Source organism: Ochotona curzoniae, unplaced genomic scaffold (genome assembly GCF_017591425.1).
Source record: "Ochotona curzoniae isolate NIBS_2020 unplaced genomic scaffold, NIBS_Ocur_1.0 contig_2723, whole genome shotgun sequence".
Taxonomy (NCBI): domain Eukaryota; kingdom Metazoa; phylum Chordata; class Mammalia; order Lagomorpha; family Ochotonidae; genus Ochotona; species Ochotona curzoniae.
Window position 1 is genome coordinate 20,823,244 of NW_024465573.1, and position 24,830 is coordinate 20,848,073.

The 24,830-nt window shown below is 47.7% G+C and overlaps 1 protein-coding gene across 1 annotated transcript in view; it reads left to right on the forward strand.

Annotated features, from left to right (window-relative positions):
* ZBTB16 (zinc finger and BTB domain containing 16) overlaps positions 1 to 24,830 on the forward strand; it is a 183,166-nt gene that overhangs the window by 60,553 nt on the left and 97,783 nt on the right. The window lies entirely within an intron of this gene.

Below are 24,830 nucleotides of genomic sequence, written 5' to 3' on the forward strand. Positions count from 1 at the left end.
TTCACTCACTAGTTGGCTATAATAACGAGGACTGTGCCAGGTCAAAGCCGGGAGTCTGGAACTCAGTCTGTGTCCCATGAAGTTGGTAGCAGCATGACTACTTAAGCTATCCAAGCGTGTATATCAGCAGGAAGCTGAACCTGAGAACTCCAATATGGGTTATTGGGTATTCTGAGGATCATCTTAACTGCTGAGCTGAATACTCATCTATGAACCTCCATGCAGGTGGGATCACAGTTGGAGTTAATAGCTGTGCTGTGTATACGCATGTATGTGGTTGTATGTGTGTGCCTGTGCATGTGGTGTACAGCCATGTTTTTATGAGGGCACTTCAGAATTTCATGAACCAAAAAGTTGAAAGATATGATTCAAAAAACATATCTACCAGGTGTCCTCAGAAAGTTCATGGAAGGGCCCAGCACAGCATGATGGCTAAGTGGCTAAATCCTTGCCTTGCACACACTGGGATCCCACATGGGCATCAGTCCATGTCCCAGTTGCTCTATTTCCCATCCAGCTCCCTGCTTGTGCCCTGGGGAAACAGTTGAGGACGGCCCAAAGCCTTGGGACCCTGCACCTGCGTGGTCCAGAAGAAGCTCCTGGCTCCTGGAGCCAAGCTGATTCACTTGGGGAGTGAACCAGCAGACAGAAGATGTTTGTCTCTGTGTCTCCTTCTCTCTGTAAATCTACCTTTTTAATAAAAATAAATAAATCTTAAGAAAAAAAAATTCATGGGAAGTATGTTGTGAAAAACTTAAGCATGGATTTCAAAAAATTTTCACACCAAAACTTAATTTCCTAACTGGATTTTTCACAAACACGGTAAACTTTCCTTGTATATGTGAATAAATATACATAAGTACATAAATATACATCATACATACCCACAGATTTGTTCATGTGTGCTGTGTGTGTATGTGTGTGTATACATAGAAAGCTACAGAGAACTTTGTGGAAAAGGAACGTTTGTGTACAACTTTGGGTCCGTGTTTACACATTTTCTCTGTGTCAGTTTTACACATGAGGTTTGGAATTGAGTATTAATTCCTACTTCTCTTGCTTGTGGGTAACCTGCGTTCTGAGGAATAACCAAACAACTTGGATTTACAGTTTGCCAGGCTCTTCGCTCCATGTTGCTAAGGAATTAAGTCAGTCTTCCTGACAATGCCTTAGAAGAGGGTTCTAATAAAGTGGAAAGGGGCACTGTGAGGCCCTACCCTCCTGTGCCCCATGGCTAAGAGGATATCTGGGCTCCAGGCTCCTAGTGGAGCGCCTGGACTAGTGGGATGCGTGCTGTGACAGAGACCAGATGATGAATATATTTTTAAACTTGGAACCCATGAACCACTTATTATTTCTGAATTAGAAATGAAAACATACGAATAATCTCAACAGGGGAGCAGCAGATGTCTTCTGCTTTTAAGGTCAGTATGCTCGGGGAGGTTGGGACGATGGTTCCCGTTTGTGACCCAGGAGACATCCATGTCTTATATGTTCAAATCACAGCCTGTGTGGAAGTGCCACGCCGGGGACCAGGTAACACATGGCAGCAAGCAGTCTTCTTGCAGCTTTAATGCACCATGGTCACCAGTATTCACATAGCAGTGAGCAGGTGACAGGCGCCAGGGCCAGGCTCAGGCTCACTGCTGTGATGAGAAAAATGCAGCTATGGGCAAGAGTCTTCAGGTTTACCTGTGGGGCTTCTGCCACTCTCTGCTCTCTGAGTATCTCTCTCTGCACACTCCAGCCCCTTGCCTCACAAAATCCGGAGCTGAGGTGTTCTGGAATTCCACCTTGCTAAAGCTCAAGGATTAAGGCCAGTCATTTGGAAAGGGGATGATGGGAGAGGAAAACAAAATCCAGCCTCCAAATGTTAACCCTTCAGGCCCGTGACACCGAGGTGGCCTCACCTTTTCAGCCCCTGGCACATCAGCAGCCCCTGGCCACATCCCTGAAACATGAGCCTCAGGCACCAGGAGACAGTTAAGCTGAGCCAGGCTGATGAAAATCTCCCTGTCCTTCATGAGGGACACCTGTTCCAGCCGCTCACACGCTCTCATTGTCAGGCGGACTCAGGTATTGAGTGACAAGCAAGGACACAGTGTGGCCCTGGAGGCTGTGGGGGCAGAGTGCCATAAGTGAGAGGAAAGCCATTTCTTAACCTCCCAGGAATTTTGTGTGAAGTGTGGATGGGGATGGGGGAGGTATGTCGGGGGAGGTATGTCCATCCCGTGGCCAGCAGGTGGGGTGGGAGGCAGGGGAGAGAGCTCCCACTTGGCCTTTACCTGTTTGAGTCATGACAGATGTTTAACAGATTTGCTGCACTGGTTTCTTTGGAAGTAGGTGGCACTAACCTTTGCTGTGTTGGAGGTGAGGAAGCTGTGGCCCAGGGCATTTGGGCATTGTGGCCAAGGTTATGTGTCGAATGGCAGGGGCAAGTGTTCAGGTTAAGTTGCAGTTTGGCATGCCTGCATCCCATATCAGAGTGCTGGTTTGAGTCCCAGCTGCTCCACATCCAGTCCAGCTTCCTGCTCTTGTCTCCTTGGAGGCATCAAGTGTTTGGAACCTGCCACACATGTTTTCCTGGCTTTGGCCTGGCCTAGCCTTGGCAGTCGTGGGTATTTGGGGAGTGAACCAGCACGTGGAAGAAGTTTTTCTGTCCTCTCACTCTAGCTCTAAAGCATATAAATAGTTCTTTTTTTTTTTTAATAAGTTGTCTCATGGACAGGCACTGTGGTGTAGTAGATTAAGCTGCTGCCTATAGCAAGAGCCTCCCACATGGGCACCAGTTCAAGTCTTGGCAGCTTGACTTCTGACCCAACTCCCTGGTGATGCACCTGGGAAAGCAGCAGAAGAGTCCTTGGACCCCTGCACCCCGTGGGATACCCAGAAGAAGCTCATGAATCCTGGCTTTGGCTAGCATGACCTAGCTGTCACAGCCATTTGGGAAAGATTCTCTCTCTCTCTCTCTCTCCTCCTCCCTCCTTCCCTTTTTCTCTTTCCCTCTCTATAACTCTGCCTTTCAAATAAATCTTTAAAAAAAGGTCACAGCTGGGATCCCTGTCATGTTTCTCCATGAGTTCACTATTACATTAATATTTTTCTTTACTCATAGGATGTCTCTTTTGATCAAATCTGCAGAAGGGGGTTCTGATTCCTTCATGAGAGTGAGATGCTTGCAGGAAACGCTGCTCTTATTTTCCTGCCTTGGACCTGTGAGCACCTGCTGGACCATTTAGGTTTCTTCTTGGGGCAGAGCCTGGCCTGATGGGAGGAACCCCGAGGTGTTAGGTTCAGGAGTGTCATCTTGCCCCAGCCCCTTTCTGTTTTGCAGTAGGTAAGGTCTTCTGGAGTCAGATCTAATTCCTATAAACGAAACTCCACACATGCATATGCTTTCCAGTGAAGAGGAGTTTTGTCTCACTCCTAAAGTAGCAACAGTCAGGGCCTTTGGAGCCAGATCTGGGTGTGCACAAACTCGTAGAATTGTCTTGTCCTTGCTTGTGATGTGTTGTCATTTGTGAGAGGACTTGATTACACTGGGAATGGAGCCCTCAATCCTTCCTGCAGCCCCCACCTCTGCTACATTTGCACTCATAGATAGAAGGGTTGGAACACACTGTACCCATAGGTCCTGCCACATTAGGGATCTTTCCAGCTCTGAAGCTTTGTTCTGCGATCTTTCCCTGGAACCCATTCCTCCTGCCCAGGCATAGCTTTCATCCAGTGCCAGCCTTGTCCCATCTGGTCTTAAACATAGGGTGCTTCGGCTGCTCTGAATTGAAATAATCCAGGAGGGAGCAACACAGTAGGAGCCCTACAACCTGCTTCTCTCTGCTGTCCTTTCAGTCTCATTCCTATCTCTGGGACTTTGAGATTACTGTGATGGGTGGTGATGAAGAATGCAGGGTAGGCCACCTGCATCCTATAAGGTTGTTTTCAGAAAGTCTGGCCAGGAAGGAGCTGGGTCCTTGGGGGTCTGTAGCAGAGAAGGTGGCCAGGGGCCTTACACCCATTTTGAAGGAGCTGAGCCTTGTTGTTAGGCATGCCATCATCTTCATCCCGGTGAGTTTGGGGCCCTGGGCTGCTGTGATGGTGGCGAGTAAGAGAATGGGCAGTGATCAGACATTCTCTTGAGGTAGGTTTTGGAGGCTGAATTCTTGGAGATTTGCATCAACTGAAGTCCTGCACTGAAACCAGAAGCCAAATTTATGTGACTTTGGGAGGGAAGCCACTGCTGGACTGGGGACCCAATGAGCTCCTAACCCCATGGGGGTCCTTCATTTTCCATCTTCCCGTCCATAGTGAGTCTCTGCTGGACAGCAGTGCACTTATTTTGAGCCCAATTTGTGGGGTCCCCTGACTGTGTGAGGTGCAATCTTCTCCCCTAGCAGGCTGTGAGGCTCCTTAAAGGCCAGCACCTTTCTTCCCGGGATCCAGAACTGGGAGACCTCAGAGGTTAGTGCTCTCTGACACTTGCACAACCCCCTTCCCCCTCAAGAGTCTCAGGGCTGCAGTGTCTCCCATTTGTCTTAAGGTAAAGACAGGGATAGTCATGTTTGCCTATGGAGGGTCTTCTAAGTTAGTGGGAAATTGCAAAAAACTGCATGAAATCTCAATGCTTTTCACAAAAATAAACTTCAATAAACTTAGCTTTTACATCCCATTTCCCATGAACTTTTTAATACCTTGCTGCTTTCAGGAAGCCCATCACATGTGCTGCACTTCTGGTGGAGCTGCCCTTGTGAGGACCCCTGCCCTGGATGTGTCATTGCTTCTACTGCAGCCCATAGATGCAGGTTTCTTAGAGTCATCTGATGAGCTACTCACAATGAAATCCCACAGCGTGCATCTTAAAGGCTCTGGACTCATGTGAGTTGGTTGGAATCAGAACCCTTGAGTGAGGACAGAGAACTGTGTTAAATAAGCTCCCCAGATAAGTGTACATGTGCTAGAAGACCAGTGTAATGATCTGACCTTCTACCCATTCCTCCATCCTAGTAAAAGACAAACACACACAGAGTTAAATGACAGCTTTTGCTGCTGAGAATGCTTTGTTTTCCAGGTATTGGTGAATGGGTGGAGGCAGTACCTGGTACTGAACTCTTGAACAAGTGTTGTGTCAAGAGGAGAGTTCAGAAGGCACGTGTCAGCCTGGGGCTACTGTGGGGCTGTTGAGGCAGAGGGGCCTAGAAAGGAGCCTGCTTCACTGCCCGTGGCCAGGCAGCTCTCTCACTCTCACGTCAGTGTCCCCTTGGCTGTCCTGCAGTGAAGCGTTGGGAGGACCTCTGGGATGACTCCTGTGCCTGGGAATACACAATTGGGCATGCATGTGTGTGTGTGTGTATGGACAGAGGTGCAGAATTTCTGCACTGTCTGCTGCTTGTGAGGCTGGGGCTGTCTGTGGAGAGTCAGGGAGTCAGGATGTCTTCTGCACCCCACTCCCCAGTGCATCTGTAACGATGCAAGATGAGCTCATCAGGACCAGGCAGGAGAGGTCCCCGGGCTGGATTAGGCTTGCCTTTTTGCTCTTCTTGCTTAGTCTTGGCTTCCTTTTCTGGGATATACATTGTGTCCTTGTTACTGCCCATCTGGCCCTGAGTTTCAGGCAGTGTATGTGGATGCACCAAGGTGAGAGAAGCCACAAGAGTAGCATGGGTTTCCTAAAGAAGTGAGCTCTACAGGTGCTCTAGATTTGGGAGAGCAGTGACTTGGGTCAGCTCACTTGTGTATCTCACACTAGCCGAGGTCCTGAAAGTATCTCTTAGGAGGAATCCCTCTCAAGCTGAGACAGAGTAGTGAACCGCAGGACAATGTAGCTTGCTCTTTTATCTATGGAACCCAGTGGCTCTATGGACAGTATAAGGATGGGTTGAGTTCTGACTCAAGCACCTCTGTCTAGTAGGACTGTGGACAAGTGCCTGGGGCTTTGAACTCCTAGTATTCTCATCTGCAAATTTGAGAGGTCAAGCAGCAAGCAGCCAGTTCCTGTGTGTGTGATGAAGATTCAGTGAGGTGAAACAGCCTTGTTGGGGTCTGGTCCCCAAGAAGCAGTCCTGGATAGGAGCTGTGGTTATGCTCAGCTATGTTTGCAGAATGAAGCTGCATTCTTTGATGAAGCTCAGCTTCTCAAAGGCAAACAGTGTCTAGCTTTGGATTCTGGTAGTGAACCTTGGGGCTGCTTTAGAACAGGTTAAGTTAGTGGAATTTGTTTATGCTTCCTCAAAGTGGGTGTGTACCTGCTATCTGCCTGCATCCTATGTGATGTTTATGCTGCTCAAGTTCCCTTCTCTGGAGCTCTGGAGTGGCTGGGGGAGGATGGGGCTTGTAAGCACAAGGATAGTCTCTAGAGGATCCCTGACAGGGATCTCTGACAAGGCCTGGATAGAGACAAGCCCCAGATTAGGGGTGGGAGGTGAGGCCAGATGCTGGTGTATATTCCAGTACCCAGAGTCTGTCTGGCACCTTGTCCCAGCCATGGCCTGGATGGGCAGTGCCGCTCAGCTGCCAGGGTCCCACTCGACACAGAGCACAGTTTGCCCTTCAGCTCCTGTGGCTACTTTTTTTTTTTTTCCTTTCACTTCTCTTGGAAAATAGTCAGCAAAAATCCTTATTTCCATAAGCATTTTTCTGGCTGTAAAAGCTGAATCCCAAACCTGTTATTATAGCTGTTCATGCTATTTTCATCTGCTCTGTTTAGAGGTGAGAGGGTAGCAGTGACTCTGCAATTACTGAGTACATTTGATCCATGGCGGTGCAGTCACTGGAGCCGGCGGAGAACCCTCTGAGTGGGATGGTGTCGTGTGTGGCAAATCACTTTCAAATTTACTAAAAATATGCCCCTTTGCAGCCATGCGGATATCATAATTTTCCTCCACGAGGCTTGTTGAAGTTCCCATTCGCTTCCTGCCTTACTCTGGCGCCCAGCACGCGTCCCTCAGCCCACCTGCTCAGTCTCTTTCCTGTCTTGGACCTCTTGCCAGCTTCTATCTGGGCTGGCTTGTCCTCTGCCTCAACCATCCCCTGCTTCTACGCTCACCCCCACCCGCTGCCTCTTCATTTCTGCTAAAAAATAATTTCTATTCTACTACTGACCAGCACGTGAGTGAAACCATTTTCCGTTTGCCACGGTTAGAAGAAAAACACTTAGAATTTCAAATCTACCAACTATTTCACATTTAAACAGGCTGGCAGGCTGGAGTGTCGCTGCGCCTCCTACATACAGTAATTGTTGCATCCCCAGGCTCCCTTTTCTATCTCTGTTCCCATTTCATTCACTTTTCTATTTGCAGCCAGCGTAGGCTCTGGGCTTCTGCCCCCTCCCTTCCTCCTGCAACCTGCTCTCTATCCCAGTGACCTTGGCTTCCTGGAGTGCTGCACTGTAAATGAAATGTGGCATGGCCACATGTATCTTGATAAAATATATCAGTGGATGAATTGATTTTCATATTGATTTCCTAGGACGAGCAAGGGTGTGTGTGGAAATCAAGCGTCTCTTAATGATGGTCCTAGGGAGAGCCAAGATGCCTGGGGAGGAGCTGGCTTTGTTTTTCTTGCACTTAGGAAAAGTTTCTGTCTGAGAGCCTGGGAGAGAAGCCACATGGCTCGGTAGGTTCACACTCTTGTGGGAAGGGCGTTGCTTGAACACACATGCACACACACATACCCCGCTAGAGAGGACTGCACCACCCCAGTGACATCCTGGGGCGTTGGAAGAGAGCCTGTCTCTAGACACCCCTGTTACTTGGTCATGGAGAGAGCTGGGAAACTTCCAAGATGTACTGGAAGCTCATGTGCACCTGGCGACATGGTCAGGGAGATGAACTCACCTGAAACAGTTGCATCTTTTCCAAATGTATCTGTCCCTCACCCACTCCCATTGCCACTTCTGTTTCTCAGGTTAGCAGAGAAGTTTCACTTACCAATCTGGGATGGATGTGTGTCCTATGGGCATAGTGGGGATGTGCTTGATTGTGTGCATTTCATAGGCAGACATCTGCATCAGTGCTGGGCATGGATGGAAGGATATGTGTACTTGCAAGTACACACACATGAAATGCAGCTGAGATTTGTCTACAGGTTAGCTGAGACTGAATGAATATGTCTCCTGACTCCTGGTAGCTTTTATTAATGATTTGTGCACGGCCAAAAGGACAGTATCCAGTGAGGTGATCAGAGCTTCATTTTTATCTCTTTTGTGGTTGTTTTCCCAATTCCCTCTCTGAGTTGCTCCTAAATAAAATAGATGCTTTCAGTCGATAGTTGACACCTGAATCGTTCTATTAGGCTAAGTAAGCATAGCTCCAAATGATACTGTGCATATTTGCCTATGCTCATGTAAGGAGAGTACAGCACAGCTGTAGTATTTGGGGGGATGAGACTGTAATAACTCATGATGCTTTCTGGCTAACAGGTGGTTTTGGCAAATTCTGGTGGTGTAACATTGTATGCAACAGAGCAGGTGTTTTTGTGCTTCCTAAAATCTTAAGATAGCAAGCTGATTGAGTCCTTTGACAATTCACAATCTAACAGCCTGCAAAGGCTGGTGTTTCTGTTATCACTGGTGGTTACACAATGCTATCTGAAAAATATGGAATTAGCATGGATTCATATTTACCCTTAAAAGGTGATTCTCACTTTGGGGACAGGTGTCTCCCCCAGGGCAACTTTTGCGATGTTTGGAGACTTTTTTTTTTTTTTTGGCTTGTCACACCAAGGCAGATCATTACTGATATATAGGGGTATAGTGTAGGGGTATTTCTAAACTCCATAAAATGGACAAGGCAGTCTCTCTTCTCCCACTGCTCCACCCCACTGCAGATCATTCTTGGTTCTAAAATGCTAAGAGTGCTGAAATCGTGAAAACCTGCCCTTTATGATAAATCTTAAAAAAAAAATTGCCCCTGGGGATCCCCCAGCCACGTGGCTGTGACTGTGGCTGAGAGTACCCATGCAGGCCCAGGTATCCTGCTGGGGGTCCTAGCTCTCCATCCATTTGCTAGGTGTGGGGAGGGTCCTGGGCTTCGTGATTGGAGTGGCAAGATTGGCAGCAATACAGAACTGTTGAACTATCAAAACCACTTGAACAGGACCCTTGGAGCATGCCCTGTATCGGGCACCCTGGGATGGTTGGGGGCTGGGTGTGTCTTCTCTCCTTATCTCTCCCCTCCCCCAGATACAGGAAGGAAAGAAGAGAATGTGAAAACAATGGTTTTAGCCACTTTTCCTTTAGCCCTTGACACTTTGCACCCTAATCAAATATGTAAAAATTATCGAAAATAAAATTTATACAATTTAAAAATAAATAAGTAATAAAAATTCTGATTAAAAAAATTTTTTGCCCCTAATGTATATAGTCAGTTATTGCAGATGAGATCTTTTGTGTTCACTGATCTGGTTTTTCTTACGAGTTGGGTGCTAGGAGCATTGTGAATAGTAGAAGCTGCTAATGCATTGCCCTTTGTTGTTCCACAGAACAAGTAGGGAAGCCTGCCAGTTTGCAGATGGGCAGGCCTGTCCCCAGATGGCCCACCAGTGAATGCCCAAATTCATTGAACCATGTAGGGTCATTAAAAATTGTGAGGGCCACACTAGCTTTAAGTTGACCGAGGTGGAGTCAATCATCTCAGAGGAAGGTGTCATTCATTCACTTCTTGTTCTTTGCTACCCAAACTGAATGCCCAGAGACTAAGCTTTTGGATGATGGAAGGTGTTGTTCTTTTTACTGACCGCTGGACAGAGGCAGCCTGGCAATGCTGCACTTCACAATGCTTTCAAAATAGAGACAAGTGCATCATTTTTCAGTGGCCCCAAGTAAGTCTCTGGCAGGATCAACGTGGCCCTGTTGTGATAGGTGTATTACAGGACAAATGGGGAGATTCTGCCTACTCTGCATCTTTGTGAATATATCATTGAAAGTCCATAAATTCACATATGGGAGGGTTCCTAGGCAGAAAGCAGGTGCTTTGGCAGGATATCCAGGGAGCCTAGAGAACCTATTTTATTAAGGCAGAGGGAAAGCTTTTGCTTTTGAGCTTAATCTCAAATTTAAACGTCAGTGTCAAACGTTATGGAACTATTATGCATCATTTTATTAACCTATAACCTTTCTGTGCAGGGTACTGTGGAAGAGTAGTTAAGTGAAGCCAGTGTGTGTCTGAATACGTGTTAGGTGGCTGCTGGTGAGAAGTCTGAGGTGGAATGTTCCACACCTGGTTTCATGTGCATATTATTCATGGTGATAACCTCTGGCAGGGGCTCATTATTTTATTCCAGCGGAAGAGGGAAGAGACTACCCCTGCAAGATGAATTTTCCGAAGTACTCACAAGGTCGGAGTCATGCTGCTGAGGTGTGGTTCATCAGCCTGGCCATGCTTTAGCATTTTACCTTTCTGTGTGAGCTAGGAGGGAGAGAGGACTGGACTGGGGTGAAGGAAAGAGGAGAGTCTTGGCCTGATTCTGTTGCCTGCTGGCTGTGCAACTGTGGACAAATTACTTACCTTCCGTGAACACTGTCGAGACCATGGCACCCACTGTGCCTACTTTGCTGCTTATTTAGGGGACGAAGGGCTAGGAAAGCACCCTGTGCGTTGCCAAGAGCTGAATAAATACCAGGCACTTGGGACATTGTTCCATTGTGAAGCAATAGTGGTGCCACGTGTCACTTGGAGTAGATCTCCAACATTGTTAATCAGAGGAGTTGGGATTTCCCTGCAGGCGCTTCTTGAAGAACTGGTGCGGTGGGTCCCTCCCACTGCTGTTGATTGAGATCTGAATGCAAGTATAGGTGGCCTGGGGTCTTCTGTCTTACCCTGCGGACTCCGAGAGGGAACTGGACATGTCTCCTGTCCTTTCTCTTAGGTGGAGGTGTATTTATAGCCTGGTCTGTGTACACTCAGAAGGCTCCAGTAAAACTCTGTTATTACTGCAGTACAAAGTTAGAAATGCTTGAGGTTTCGGCTTCTTGGCTCTTCCATGCGGCAATGAATATTTTATGGGAAAGGAAATACTTAGTGTCTGACTCTTTTTATAGTGCAGCTCCTCACAGGGCTGGTAACCTTCCAGATCTCACCAAAATCCAAATTGCTGCCCGTCCAGTTCTCTACTCCCTTCTCCATGACATCCACAGGTACCCTGCCTCATTGAGGTGACTAGGTTTTCTTCTGAATGAGTCCATTTATAAAATGTGTAGATTGCACTTTTCAGTCCTAACCAGTGCCCTAAAACCAGAGGAGCCATCATTCAGAGGGTCGACACTGGCTGAGGACCCATGGGGTCTTCCCTGTGAAGGTCTCCCTCAGTGTTTTCTATGATGCCTGCTTGGCTAAACCCCAGGAGCCTCTGGGAGGAGGTGCCTAACTTCTCCAAAGTCCAGTCTGACCTTGGAATTGAAAAGGCCACTCTTGAGGTCAAGCACATCCCGAAAGTGCCTTTCTCTTCCCAAGTCCTGAGCTCTAGGCTGAAGTCTGTGCAGGAGGCTGCCCTATCACGGGCTGGTGACATGTTCTTTCTGTGGTCCCTTCTGTGGTATCACGTGTAAGGCAGGAATGTGGACCTCTCCGGTCCTGGCCGTGGCCTGCTAGGTCGATGACTTTTAGGTAGAGGAAATGGGTCTCTTGGCAGGTGAGTGTCGGTGGAGATGGCTCTTGTGGCAACCTCACTGAGGTCTCCCGATACAGGTGTTTAGCTTACCCATCCTCGTGGTTTGCAGAAACTTGTTGTGGCTTCCATGACCGCAGTCGAGGCAGAGGGCCTGATTGTGGTGTCAAAGAGCACTCTGCCCCAGTGGGGGACCCCCAGGACTCTTAGCGAGTCCCTTACAGACTGGGGAGTAACAGGGAGCCTCAAAGCATTCATGGAAGATGAAACTGCAAGGTAAATCTGTGCTGGTGCAAAAGTTAGCAAACCCATTTTTTTTTTTCAGAATGCACTTTTCTATGGACTTTATGAAAAAAATAAAGATTATTTTTAAAAAGATTTATTTATTTTAATTGGAAAGGCAGATATGCAGAGAGACGGAGAAACAGAGGGAAAGATCTTTTTCCCAAGTGGCCACAATGGCCGGAGCCAAGCTAATCTGAAACCAGGAGCCAGGAGCTTCTTCTGAGTCTCCCATGCAGGTGCAGGGTACCAAGGCTGTGGACCATCCTCTCCTGCTTCCCAGGCCATAGGTAGGGAGCTGGATGGAAATGGAACAGTCAGCATATGAATTGGCACCCTTATGGGATTCTGCCAAATGCAAGACAAGGATTTAGCCACTAGGCTATTGTGCTGGGCCCAAAAAAGTAGTTTAATTTGTTTTTTGGAAAGGCAGAGTTACAGAGAGAAGAGATGGAGAAATCTTCTATCTGCTGGTACACTCCGCTAATAACATCAATGGCTGAGGCTATACAAAGCTGAAGCCAGGAGCCAGGAGGTTCTTTTGGGTCCCCTGTGTATGTGGGAGTCCAAGCAGTTGGACAATCCTCTGTTGCATTCCCAGTGCATAAATAAAGAGCTGGAGTGGAAGTGGAACAATTGGGGCTTGATCCTCCACCCATGTGGGATGCCGGCACTGCAGGCTATGGTTTAACTCACTGTGTCATAGTGCTGACCACGTTTATGGGCATTTTAAAAATATTTATTTATTTTTATTGGAAAGTCAGATATACAGAGAGGAAGAGAGACAGAGAGGAAAATCTTCCATCCACTGATGAGCTAATGGCCACAATGGCCAGAGCTGAGCCTATCCGAAATCAGAAACCAGGAGCCTCTTTGGGGTCTCCCACTTGGATGCAGGGTGCCAAGGCTATGGGCCATCCTCTACTGCTTTCCCAGGCCACGAGCAGGGAGCTGGATGGGAAGCAGGGCCTCTGGAACACGAACTGGTACCCATATTGGATCCGGGTGCTTGCAAGGTGAGGACTTTAGCCTCTAGGCTACTGCGCCTGGCCCACTTTTATGGACTTTTTAAAGACCCGTGATTTTCCGATTATCATAGAGGTGTTTCGGTGACCTCACATTTTCAACAGTGCCTAGATCGACCCAGTTTAGTGAGGCCGGTGGGAGTGAAGTGTGGCTTTTGAGATGATCAGAGCACGACGGGGCTTTGCTGAGCAGGGGTGAGTCTGAAAAACACTGAGCATTGTTCAGATACAGGCTCTGCACTTAATTTCCAAGGACCCCGGGAGCTCCTTGGTCTCACTGCATTTGCCTTCTGCTCTGCCCCTGCTATTTGTCTCAGTGCCAAGCAGGTACAAGGAAAAAGAGATTGGCTAGACTCTGATGGCTTGGATTTGATCTTCCAACAGTGATTGCCAGACTGCGAAATGGAGCTGTATGTTTCCTCACCTCAGCTTTGCAACGGAGTCTTTCTGTCCTTTCCCTTCCTCCAGTTTTACGTTTTGGTTTCCAAATATAGTGGTAGCAAAAGGCAAGGTGGGGAAGAGAGGCTTTGGGATGGTGGGCTTATTAGTCCTGACCCCCCAATTGTGTTGTTTTAAGCCACTGAACTTATGACAATTAATTGTAGTAACTAAGGGACTGATACAGTGAAGAAGCAACCCCATGGCTCCTCCTGGGGCAAATGGGAACCAGCACTGTTCCTTTTGCAGTTACTGCATGACAGACAGTGAAGTCCAGGCAGCACGAACCTTTATCCAGCCTTGTTCAGCTTGAAGAAAAGAGACTCTGCCCTTTCTTTGCCTCATCCGCAGGTTCATTGTGGGCTGTATGTTGCGAAGTCATTTTGTGGGCAGAGACTGTCACGGAGTCGGTTCTGATTGAGTAGGGGATGTGGTGGGCATGGACTTCAGTTGGCATCCTTAGGCTTGGGAGGCTCCTGAGAATGCTGTGTCCTGGAGAGGTCTTGGTCTGGGGCATTCCAGGTTTTCTGTGCATTGAGCCCTGCTGAAAGTCATTCTCACCACGCTACCTCTGAGTTGCTCTCACACTCACCATTGCTATTTTCCTACTCCCTGGCAAGGCTGCACAACTGTTGTATGTTCTACATAGCATGTATTTTCTGGATGTTCTCAAACATACTCTAAGATGTGTCTGGAACGCTGGAGTGCTTCTGTACCTAGAGGCCTTTGAAGGACCGGGGACCTCCCCAGCTGTCCAAGGACTCTGCCGTCCCCAAGGTTAGACTCTTGCAGAAGCAGGCATCGCGTCAGGGTCTTCTCTAGTTCCTTGTGTGCAGCCGTGACCTTTGGGGTACATTGTTCAGAACAGCGACATTCTCTGTTGGTTCATTTTACCAAAAGAGAAATGAAACTTCCCTGTCCTAGTTAAGGTCACAGCCTGCAGCTGGTTAAAGAAGCCACTGCTGCTCCCCTCTCAGCCTCCAGTAAGACCTCCATTTTTAGGACGGTGGTGATTTGGGAAAGAGAAGGAAGTGGAGTGCAAATGAGACAGATGGGAGGTTAAGGCTGCCTGGGGTCCACTCCACGTCTCTTCCTAGCCCTGGTTGACTGTACCAAAGTGATACATAGTGGATGTTCAGGTAGTCATTAAGTATTTATATGACTAAACATGAGGATTTCCAGGCCACGACACCTCCACCTCCTTTTCAGCCTGCTTGTGGAGAGAGGCCTGGAGGCTTCCAATGAGGCAATTAGCGTGTGAATTAGATTGTATTTTCTGGAAGGGAGATAAAGTTCCCTGCCCACTCTATTACGGCTTATTTCATTAAGGTTGACCATGTCCCTCTCCTTGAAAAGGCAGAGAATTGGATGGAGTCTATGGAAAAAGTCAAGCAGGGTATCAGTGGTTATGGAGAACTCTACCGCATCAGAGGAAAGGGGTTTCTGAGGCCCTGGGAGGGTCTGGCCCTTCCTCCCAAAAACAGTACAGAGATGGGAGCAGGTGCTGCCTGGTACTGAGTGCAGTCAGCCCTGTGCTGTGCCTCAGTGAAAGTGGAGAGAGGATTGTTCAAGCAGGTATAGCTCTTTGCCAAGCTCATGAAGAAGACAGTGAGCAGAGCAGAACCTGGGGGTCCTTTGGAGGAATGCCTGTTAGGCACCATGATGACCGTGTGCATGGGACCTGTTGGCAGGTCCAGCCATCAGTCCTCCATCGCTAAACCAGAGAGAGGCAAACAGTGTGGAGGGGACTCCTGTGCCCAGGGGCCATATGAATGTCAACCTTAGGCGCTCTCATCTTAGGGAGAAGTAGGACATAGGATTGCAGCGTGGATGGGATTTGTATTTCCATCTTGGTAGAAAATCTTTCCATCTTTAGTATTTTGCAGTGGAGGCCAGGAACTGCAGAAGGGATGCGTAAGGCTTTGCAAGTGTATGTGATATTCCCAGATGGTGATCAATCTTACAGAGAGAGGAGGAGGCTCTTTTCTACTCCTGTGGCTGGAGTGGGATGTCTGCTTTACAGCTTTTAGGTCTCTTCATCGGATATTGGGCCTCACATATCCCCTGTTCTTGCCATGTTGCTGGTGTGCACCATTCTGCAGTCTCCCATACATATGTGGCTTGTGTTTCCTACTTTATTGTCAGCTTTTTGAGGTCACAACCAGTGTCCAGTGTACATATAGTCTTGGCACCTCTCTACCATGGCTAACAGGAAACCCTTCTGCAGGCTGTCACTTCTGATTTCTGGCTGTTGCATTGCTGAATGGCCAAGTGACCCCCCCAATCCCAGAGCAGAAGAGGGCTGCCTCCAGTGCCCTGACATTTCCCGATTTCCTCTTTTCCTCCAGCTGTTATTTTTGTCGTACTTCCTCCCTCGCAGCTTCTTCATTCACCAGCTCTGCCAGTTTGTTCAGTGTGATTGTTTCAGCTTTATTTGGAAACTGGAAAGCTCATTTTTACTATAATAGTTGCTTAATGATTTTCTAAATGAATCTTGCATACTTGATTTGCCCCCTCCTTTCAGTTATTAAACAAATATCTCTAAGAGGTTTTCTTTTTCCCTCTGCTCAGACACCACCAGCAGTTTGCTCAGCCAGATGGTGAGGGGTGGTGTATGTGTGTGTGTGTGTGTGTGTTGGTGGGGGTAGGGAAGTGTGCCTCCCATCCAAGTGTGTGTAGAGGGCACTTAGGGAGGGCGCTGGTGTTTGCTGCATTTTCTTGCCTCGTTGACTTCCAACTATGGAGCAAGACGCAGCACCCTGGCAAGCGACCAAATAAAGAGTGAGTGGCAGGGAGGCTCACTAGCCTCCATGTTCCTGCGAGGAATCCTCTTTTCCATGAATGGGAGACTGAGGAGGAGGAGGTTGGAGGAGCAAATGTCTGGCTGTTCTCCAAGGCCAGATGTTCTGTGGTGCCATATGTCATGACAGGAAGGATGGCAGAGGGTGTCCAGAACATGTCAGACCTCTGCTCTTGGGCTATCAGCATCTTCATGTCCCCTTCCCTCCTCTGTCAAGAGCAGACAATGCCCCCTGTTTGGCCGTGTGTCAGCCCCACCACCTCCCCCATTAGCTCTCTGGCCTAAACTCCTTCCCACTGCTCTACAGCATTCACCTCCACTGTTCACCTGTTGCCATCTGGGCTGTGTCTTGTCCATTAGTGCGACTCTTGGGCCTGTTCCTTCCTTCCCAGAAATGTCCTCCCTTCTGTGCTTGCTGCTTCCCTCATGTCGTCTGCGCCCAGTCTTGAGCCCATGCTCTACAGGGAGGTCTCTAAGCTTTTGATTCTTATTCACACGAGGGGTTGTGATTGCAGGCAAGACCTGACAAGGGACCGTGTGAGCAAGGATTTGTCTTTGGTACTTTGTGTGTTGTCTTCTTTCTTCAATGAAAGCTGTATGCAGATCACTTGGTGTCGTACGCTTTTGTTGTCTCTTTTACCATGCTAGATGAATACCTAATTGATTCTCAATCTGTCTACGCTCACAAGGGACAGAAAGGATCTGAAGAGTTGTACCCTCAACCACGCTGAGCTGGTAGCCTGTTCAGAACACCAAACGGAAAAAACAAACACGGCAGACCTTCCCTGCAGTCATTCTTGCTACTGTCTGGATTTTTAAAAAATATGTTTTATTTGATAAGTAGAGGAGGGGAAAAGTGTTCATCTGCTGGTTCATTCTTGATTGGCTTCTATAACCAAGTCTGAACCAGCCTGAAGCCAGGAACCAAGAACTCTGTGCAGGTCTTCCTCATGGGTAGCAGAGGCACAAGCACTTGGGCTGTCTTCCATTGCCTTCTCAGGTGTGTTTTGAAGTAGGAAGCTGGATCCTAAGCAGAGAAGCCAGCTGATACTCTGATATGAGATGATGGTATTGCAGGTGGTGCCCATGCTGAGCCTTCCACCCCCAGCCACCTCCATTGCTCTGAGGAGAGCTTTTCCAGATGGCAGCCTTTTTCCCAGAACACTGCATGATCCAGCCCATTCCAGCACCCCTGCAAGCTTTTCCACACCCATTCCCCAATCTGCCCCCTGTGGATAAGGCATGAGAGCTGGTCCAGCATGACTTGCTCATTCTCAATCTTAAGTTTTGGCTCAAGTCAAACCTCCAGCCCATGTAGCTCTTGCCTTCAACGGAGGCATTTTTGCTCTTAATGTTCCTGACCCTGGATAGAGGAGCCCCTTGCAACCTGAAGGAACCCTAAGGCGGCAGGCTAAGTCTTAGCATATCCTGAGCCATTTCCAGCAACAGCAGCTTCTGGCTGCACGCTTCTCGTTTGCACATCCTTAATGCTGTGTATTTGTGGACATGCTGGCCTTAGCATCACATCCTCCTTTCCAGATGCCAGCTCTGTCTTCTTCTCTGGCTCTTTGTCCAGTAGGCTGTAACTGACCAGGGAGTTCTTCCTCAGCCTTGCACCTGCATATACTTATTCCATGCTTTGTGTTCTCAGCACCAAGCTGGTTGTTCTGCCTGCGTAGTCTTCTTTGATCTGCCTTGTGAAGTACATATTACTACCCTGTTTGACAGGTGAGAAGATCGAGACCTGGGGAATCCAAACATCTTTGAGCTTGTAAGTTGCAGTTGTGGAGTTTTCCAATAGAGCTTGCCTCTGAGCCCTAGTTCTTGAGGGTCTTAATCTACTAACTGGTTGCCTTGGACTCTGCCATAAGCTTTTTGGCTTTGGATAGGTTGTTTGCTTCCTTGGGCTTCTATTTTCTCCTCAGAAAAACATGCAAAAATAATCCCTGCCTCCTGGGCTGCTCTGAGCTTGTGAGAAGAGGAAGTGCAAAGAAATGAAGAAGCACAAAAGAGTGCATGCTCACCTCCGTGTTGTGCAAATGTTCTTCCAGTTCTTTTTCATTGCCATCACATAGATATTGTTTGCATTGCTCTCATCGCCTCCCCTGTCTCTGGCATCATGTTAGCATTGGAGACGATGGATTTGCACCCAGCTTGTGCTCTGGAGATGTTTAATGGATGGATGAAAAGGCACTTGGGTTTCCAGCGGTGCCTTGCTCAGAATGATGATGTGGTCTCAGGGCAGATGCTGCTGATGAGCTTGTCCTTGCCAGTACATAACCTTGGCAGGTTCTTGGTAGTGGTGGCTGGAGGAACCAGGCAGATTGGGCAAGGGGGGGTGGTGGGGAGGGAGTGGAGGCTGCAGCTGATAACTTTCCTGTTGCCTAAAAACTTTATTTTCCTTTCCACCTCTTCCCCAGTAGCTCAGTGCCCTGCCAAGTCTGTGCACAAGCCTTGAAATGACAAAGTACCCTTTAGTTAATTGCACAACGGATTGCCTAGAGTTAAAAGTTCTGATTTATATGACTATAGCTCTAACTGCTCAATAACACAGGCCTGTAATCTACTTTCATTTCAAACAGAACGGTGATTTATAGGGCAGCATGCCGCTTTAGCTCAGAAATGAGGTGTTCAACATATGCTCTGTTGACATAAATTTGGAATTTATCGCTGTTGTCAAAACTGCCTGTTGGACAAAGGTGGGTATTAAGGCAATAAATGGCTGAGAATAGTTTTCTGTCACATTTCCTAACCATTGTATTCAGTCTATTTGGGAGAAAAATATATACTTAGAAGTAATCAAATGTCCAAAAATCCATGCATCTTGTTTGGAATGGTGAGAAGGGAGGATACGGCAGGGGTGGGGAGAGGCTGTGGAGGGGAGAGCTCAGGAAGTCGTGGCCCCTTCAGGAAAGATCCCACTTAGCTTCCTCTTCCCTCTCCCCATTAAGAGGTGGGCTTTCCTTTCTCCTCTACACACAGGGGCAGGGAAAATAAAAGCTCCTGAAATAAAAAATAGTAAAGAGCGTTTGTGTGTGTGAGCTTAAGGCCAGCAGTGTCAGGGAGCAGTTAGTGAGTGAGTGGGACTGTGAGGGAGGACCGGCAGGATTTGGTTTAAGGGGAAATAAAGCCCCTGGGCAGTGTTACCTTCTGTGCTGCCTTGACAAGCAGAAGCTGCTCCCTTGGTCCCACATGAGCTCCACTGACTGGGCGTTAGGACACTTGGGTGCTAGAACTAAGCCCTGTGCTGCAATGCATGTAGGTGACTTATTGGTTGCTGTCAGTGCAGTCCGGATGCACCCACCATGGGTCCATCCTGTTGCAACTTTTTTTTTTTTTTTTAGTGCCCTTGGCTAGGTTTGAGGATACGCAGAAGAGTGAGGCAAAACCCTGACTTCAAGTTGCTGCCCATCTAGCTGGACAGAGAAATTGGCAGAGGCACCTGAGGGCTGTTTGTACAGCAGTAAACATGGGAGAGAAAGAACATGATGAGGAAGGAAGGATGGAGTAGGCTGGGGAAGGCTTTCTGGGGTTGCTACTATTGGCCCTGCTGCCTTGGGAAATGTTCCTTTGGGGGAAATCTGGTCTCGGCAGGGAATATGCACAAGATAAATAAATAAATAAAGGAAAGCTAAGCTAGCAGTAGGCCTGTTTTTCCTAAAATGTACACTGCTGTAGCCAGGAGTCAATGATAGGTGTCAGTTTGTATATTCTCAGAAACAGGGCTAGACTCCTCGTGCATCGAGGCTGCAGCCACCCTTCTCACGTGTACAGCTCAAGGATTGGTCACGATGTCAGGTGGTGGGGGGGTTAGCCAAGGGAGCCATGGTCCAGGTGAAGCTGCTGTCTGCTTCACCCCGTGTTTCAGAGGAGCAGAGCTTGCAGCGTGTTGCTGGCTGTTGTATGTCGGACTTGTGAGACCGGGCTCCTATATCCAGGGAGCTGCTTGCTGTGGAGCCTCAGGTGCTCCTGGGCCCACCTCGTCAGTACCAAACATTTCCTGCATGTTCGGCAGTCTTGCAAGTTAGGAGCCAGGGGCATGCACAAGCTGTCTGGTCCTTCTCCACATGAAAATGAGGCCCAGCGGGGAAGAGGATGTGAATTTGCTGCTCTTATTTTATTTTTCTTTTTAATTCTATGCCCACATGATGAATTGTATGCTCACTCTCTCACACACGCACATGCACACAGACCCCTTTCTCTGGCCTGCGTGTGTCTCCCCCTGCAATGGCATCCCACACACGCTGGACACCAATTGTAAACTCCCTCTGCGTGGCTCACCCTCCCTTTGCCACCAACTCCTGTCCTTTTCACACAAAGCTCCCCGTTGGGAAAACTCATAATTTTTACACCACACAGTCTTGACTGGCCATTGCTGGAATTACTGTGTCTTTGAAGTGCTTTCTGCTGGGGCATTTACAGGCTGTTTTAATTACCTGCAGCTTGCAAAGGGCCTTGCTCCGTCCCAGCCTTTGTTTGTTTGTTCTTTGCAAGGAGTCTGTGCAGAAAGGACTACGGCTGGCCGCTCTTACAGAGACAGGAAAAGAGGGGGTGGTGGTGGTCAGGGGAGCACTGGGCAGAATTCTCCAGGCATGGGACATGCTGCTCGCTCCACTGGCCTTAGAGGCAAAGAGGCCATGGTTGACTCTTGGCCGTCTACTCTTCTCCGCAGGTGCCAGCTTGTGGGCCTCTCTGCCCGAGTGGATCTGGAGGAACTTTCTGGTTTGCTTGTGGGCTTTTAAATATGATTAAGTCTGTCTGCACCCTTACCATCATGGGCACGGATCAGGCTCTTTTGGCTACATCAAAGACAGCTGCAGTGAACTTGGGATGCTACTCATATTTTTCAGCTGAATCTGAGTAAGGAGTGTGTGCGTTATTAAATTAATGAGTCTAGTTGTGGAGTGAAGGGTAGGGGTTGAAATCACATATGTGATTCACTTTGAGCTGTCAGGTGGCTTTTTTCCCCTTTTTTCTCCATTTGATCCTATTAAAATGAACCAAACATAAATGGCTTTCTTTAGGCAGGCAGATGCAGATCCTGATTGACCAAAGCAGAAGGAGAGTGTGTCTCTTTCTCTGGAGACTCTCTCAGCAGAAGGGATCTCTGGTCCCTTATTCCTCTGGCTTGGAAGTGTACTGAGAATTGGAAATCTCCTTTATTGCTAACAGGAGTGCCCAGTGGTGCAGCTGCTTTGGGACATGGTCTGGCCGGTCCTTAAAAGGTTAAACGTAGAGATGTCAAATTATCTAGCGGTTCTACCCCTGGGTGTTCAGCAAGAAGAACTGAAAACAGTTACCCATGAATGTGCTTGGTGGGAATGTTCATAACAGTGTGATTCCAGAATAATCAAAGAGGGAAGCAGCCCAGTGTGCATTAGCTAATGAGAAGGTGGACACAAAACATGGCACACACCTGCAATGGAATCTTACTGCATAAAATAAAGGAGTGAGGCCCTGGTATGAGTGCCAGTAGGGATGAAGTTTGAAACAGCGCACTGTGAGAAAGAAGCCACACTCAAAAGCACACACACGCTGTAGGATCTCATGTGGATCAACTTTTCAAAACAGGCAAATCCAAATAAGTAGTGGGTGGATGAGATTGTGCCCTAGTATAGGCTTGACAGGAAAGAGAAATGACTGCTAATAGGCACAGAGTTTCTTTTTAAGGTGATGAAAATATTGTGGAGTTGATAGTCATGGTTGTACAGTTGTGGAGTACACTAGAAACCACTGAGTGGTACACTTTTGGGAGCAATGTTACACAGTATGCAGGTACTGTGTTGGAGAAATGTCCCGACTGCCTGCTCGGTCCCAGGCTTGCTGCCAGCCTCTGAGCACATAGCATAGTTACTGTCTAAATGTTACTTATAGTCTCATAGAGATCAAGGATACGAATAAAGCAATGTGCAGCTCCCTACTGTGTTAAGTGGGATCAAGGAAATCAGTAAAGTGAGCTAATGGGGAAGGATGTTGATGCGGAACCTCCCCAGGTGAGCTTGGCTCAAGTGCAGTGTGACTTGCTGAGAGCCTGACACACAGGATGTAGATGCTTCATAGATACCAGGTGAGTTGTGGGAGGTTGCAGAATCCTCCATGAAGCCCAGCTTGTATGTGGATGCCAAGTGCTGCCTTTGCTCTTAGCAGCGTTTCTGTTCTTGCCTGTCTGCGGTGAGGTCAAGCCACTTGCAGGCAGTGCTGTGCATCTTCCCTCTAGCTGACAGTTTTCCTTGCCTGGAAAGATCTCAGTGCTCAGGCTTGGGATGGACATTGAGGGCCTGTGGTCTCTCCTATGGTGGGTAAATGTGAAGGCAGATCCTGAGAAGTCTGGAGACTTTTGCCTGCCTGTGTGGGAAAGTAAGTTATTCAGCCTAAGTTTCCTTGTCCACACAGTGTGCCCACAGTCCCTGGCCCAGCCGCAGTGTAATTGAGATGATCCTCAGGAAATGCAAATGCATCTGTTTGATTATTCCATAACCTCCATCAACTAGATCTTCTAAGAACAAAAAAAGAGAGAGAGAGAGAGAGAGAAGTTGTGACTGACTATTTGGTTTTTGTGTTTTTTTCTTTCTTTAAATGTGCCTTGGTGTCCAGTTAATCTGCCCAGTCTCATCTCCTGGCCATAGCTGATGGTTCAAGTGATGGCTCTTCAGCTTGGGCACTTCAGAGGGGAATAATTTAATTTTCAGTGTCTTAGAGTAGAAAGAATAAAGCAATAGACATTACAAAGGTTTGCGGGGAAAGTTTCATTTCCAAAGACGCCTTCTTGGGAAGCCTTCAATAACTCTCCCTGATGCTCACCACTCTCCCTGGTTTGCACCGCTGGTTGCTGGGATTTGAAGGCAGCAGTTTGGCTTCCTGGCTAAAGTGGAAACATCAGAATCCAGCGGAGATAACCGGGAGACAAAGATGTTTCCTCCACACACCCCAGGCAAAAGAAGGAAAGAAAAGCCTGTCGCTTTTTGAAAACTGTTTTCCCAGAAATTGGCTATTTGTGCTGGTTAAAAGCCTCATGTGGGAGGGAAGGAAAACAAAAGAAATCCTGCTCATCCAGAGCCACCATTGAATTCCATTTTAGGGCTTTTTAGGATCTGGAGAGAATATTTGGGATTTATTTTTGTTTCTCTAAGCTGACATCATCAAGCGTGCAGCACAGCACCCTGTTCTGGGCTTGGAACTGGCTCCAAGAAGCTGCAAACCCGAAGGCATTCGACAATTTTTCCTTTTCCCTTGTCTAAAAGCTGAACTTCGCTGGTTTCTTAAAAGAAAAAAAGAAAAGAAAGAGAACTACCAAAGTGGGTATTGATCCTTTCCCCTCAGATCTTAACTGCCAGGCTGTAATACCTTGCTTACATCTGCCAGGTTTTTGTGCAGTTTTGCAACATCTCCTTAATCCAGTGGGCATAAATAGAACATTTCAATCATATTTGGCTACCAGGAACTTCACAGATAAGCACGTTAAGACCTTGTTGAAAGAGACTGTATGAGATTGTGTGTGATAAGATCACCCCGCAACCCGGTGCCCAAATGAAAAACTTTTGTTCTTGGTGAAATTTGTTGATAGAGATATTTCAAATAGCTGACTTTGGAGAACTCGGTTTTTTAAAACAAAGGGCTGGTTGCGTAACCGCCAGAAGCCCCGGCCTCCTGGTGTGCGGCGGCCATTGAGGTCCCTGCCTGAGCACTTGCTGCCTCAGATTAGTCCCTTTGTCATTTCTGACATCGTATTTTAACACAGGCAGGCAGCCTTATCTGAAAGTACTGTACTCAGGGTGGTTGTAGCCCTGGGAACTGCCATTGTCCTTCCTAGAATTTTCTGGGCTCAGGACAGTGCCTTCCACTGCAGAGCCAGCTTCAGATTGGCCTTGATCCCAGGCCAAGGCAGGGGGCGAGCCTTCTTTCCAAGGGGCTCAGGGGGAGTTCCTCCTTTGGACAACAGAGACAATTGTTCTAGCACTCCAATATATGTGGGTGGATCTGGTGGGTGTGTAGGAGGTTTATTTTTCTCCCCTTCTCATTTTTCTGTTTAAACTTTCCTTGTTATTTGTTCATTCAGCACAAATGTGCTGAGTCCCTACTATGTTTTGGGCCCGATGACAAAAGATGGAGAAGATAAATCTGTGAGATGGGTCCTTCATGAAGGAGCCTTATCCACCTGGCACATGTCCCTATTAGTCCTGCAGCCTTTGAATTTTGTACATCTGATTGGAAAGAACTCATGCAATCCTCTAGCCCAACCCTTGCTGTGTCGCAAAGGTGGAGAGGCACTTGAGGGTGGGTAAGTGGTTTGCCCAAGCTTAGCTGATGGTCACCAGAAGAGCTAGAATGAACACCAGTGCAATTGATCGATATCCGTGTGTGAGTCAGGTCTGTCTGTCTGTCCGTCTATCTGTCTATCTATCTATTTGTATATCTTTATCTAGATGGTTCTTGGGAGGAAAACATGGCCTTTTTAGTACTTTCTCCCCTGCCCCTTAAAAAGCTCCAAAGACAACCAAATGGACACCACCTTCTGTAACTGTATAGGCTGGAATCTCCAGCAGAAAAGCACCTGCTGGCCTCCCTCTGTCCCTTACTTGCTGCATGCCAGGTATTATCTAGTACTCTGTTAGTTCTTGGTTGTTTCTAAATAAAAAAAAATCTGTTGTTTGAGAGCTTTGGCTTTTATTGGTATATTTACTTTATAG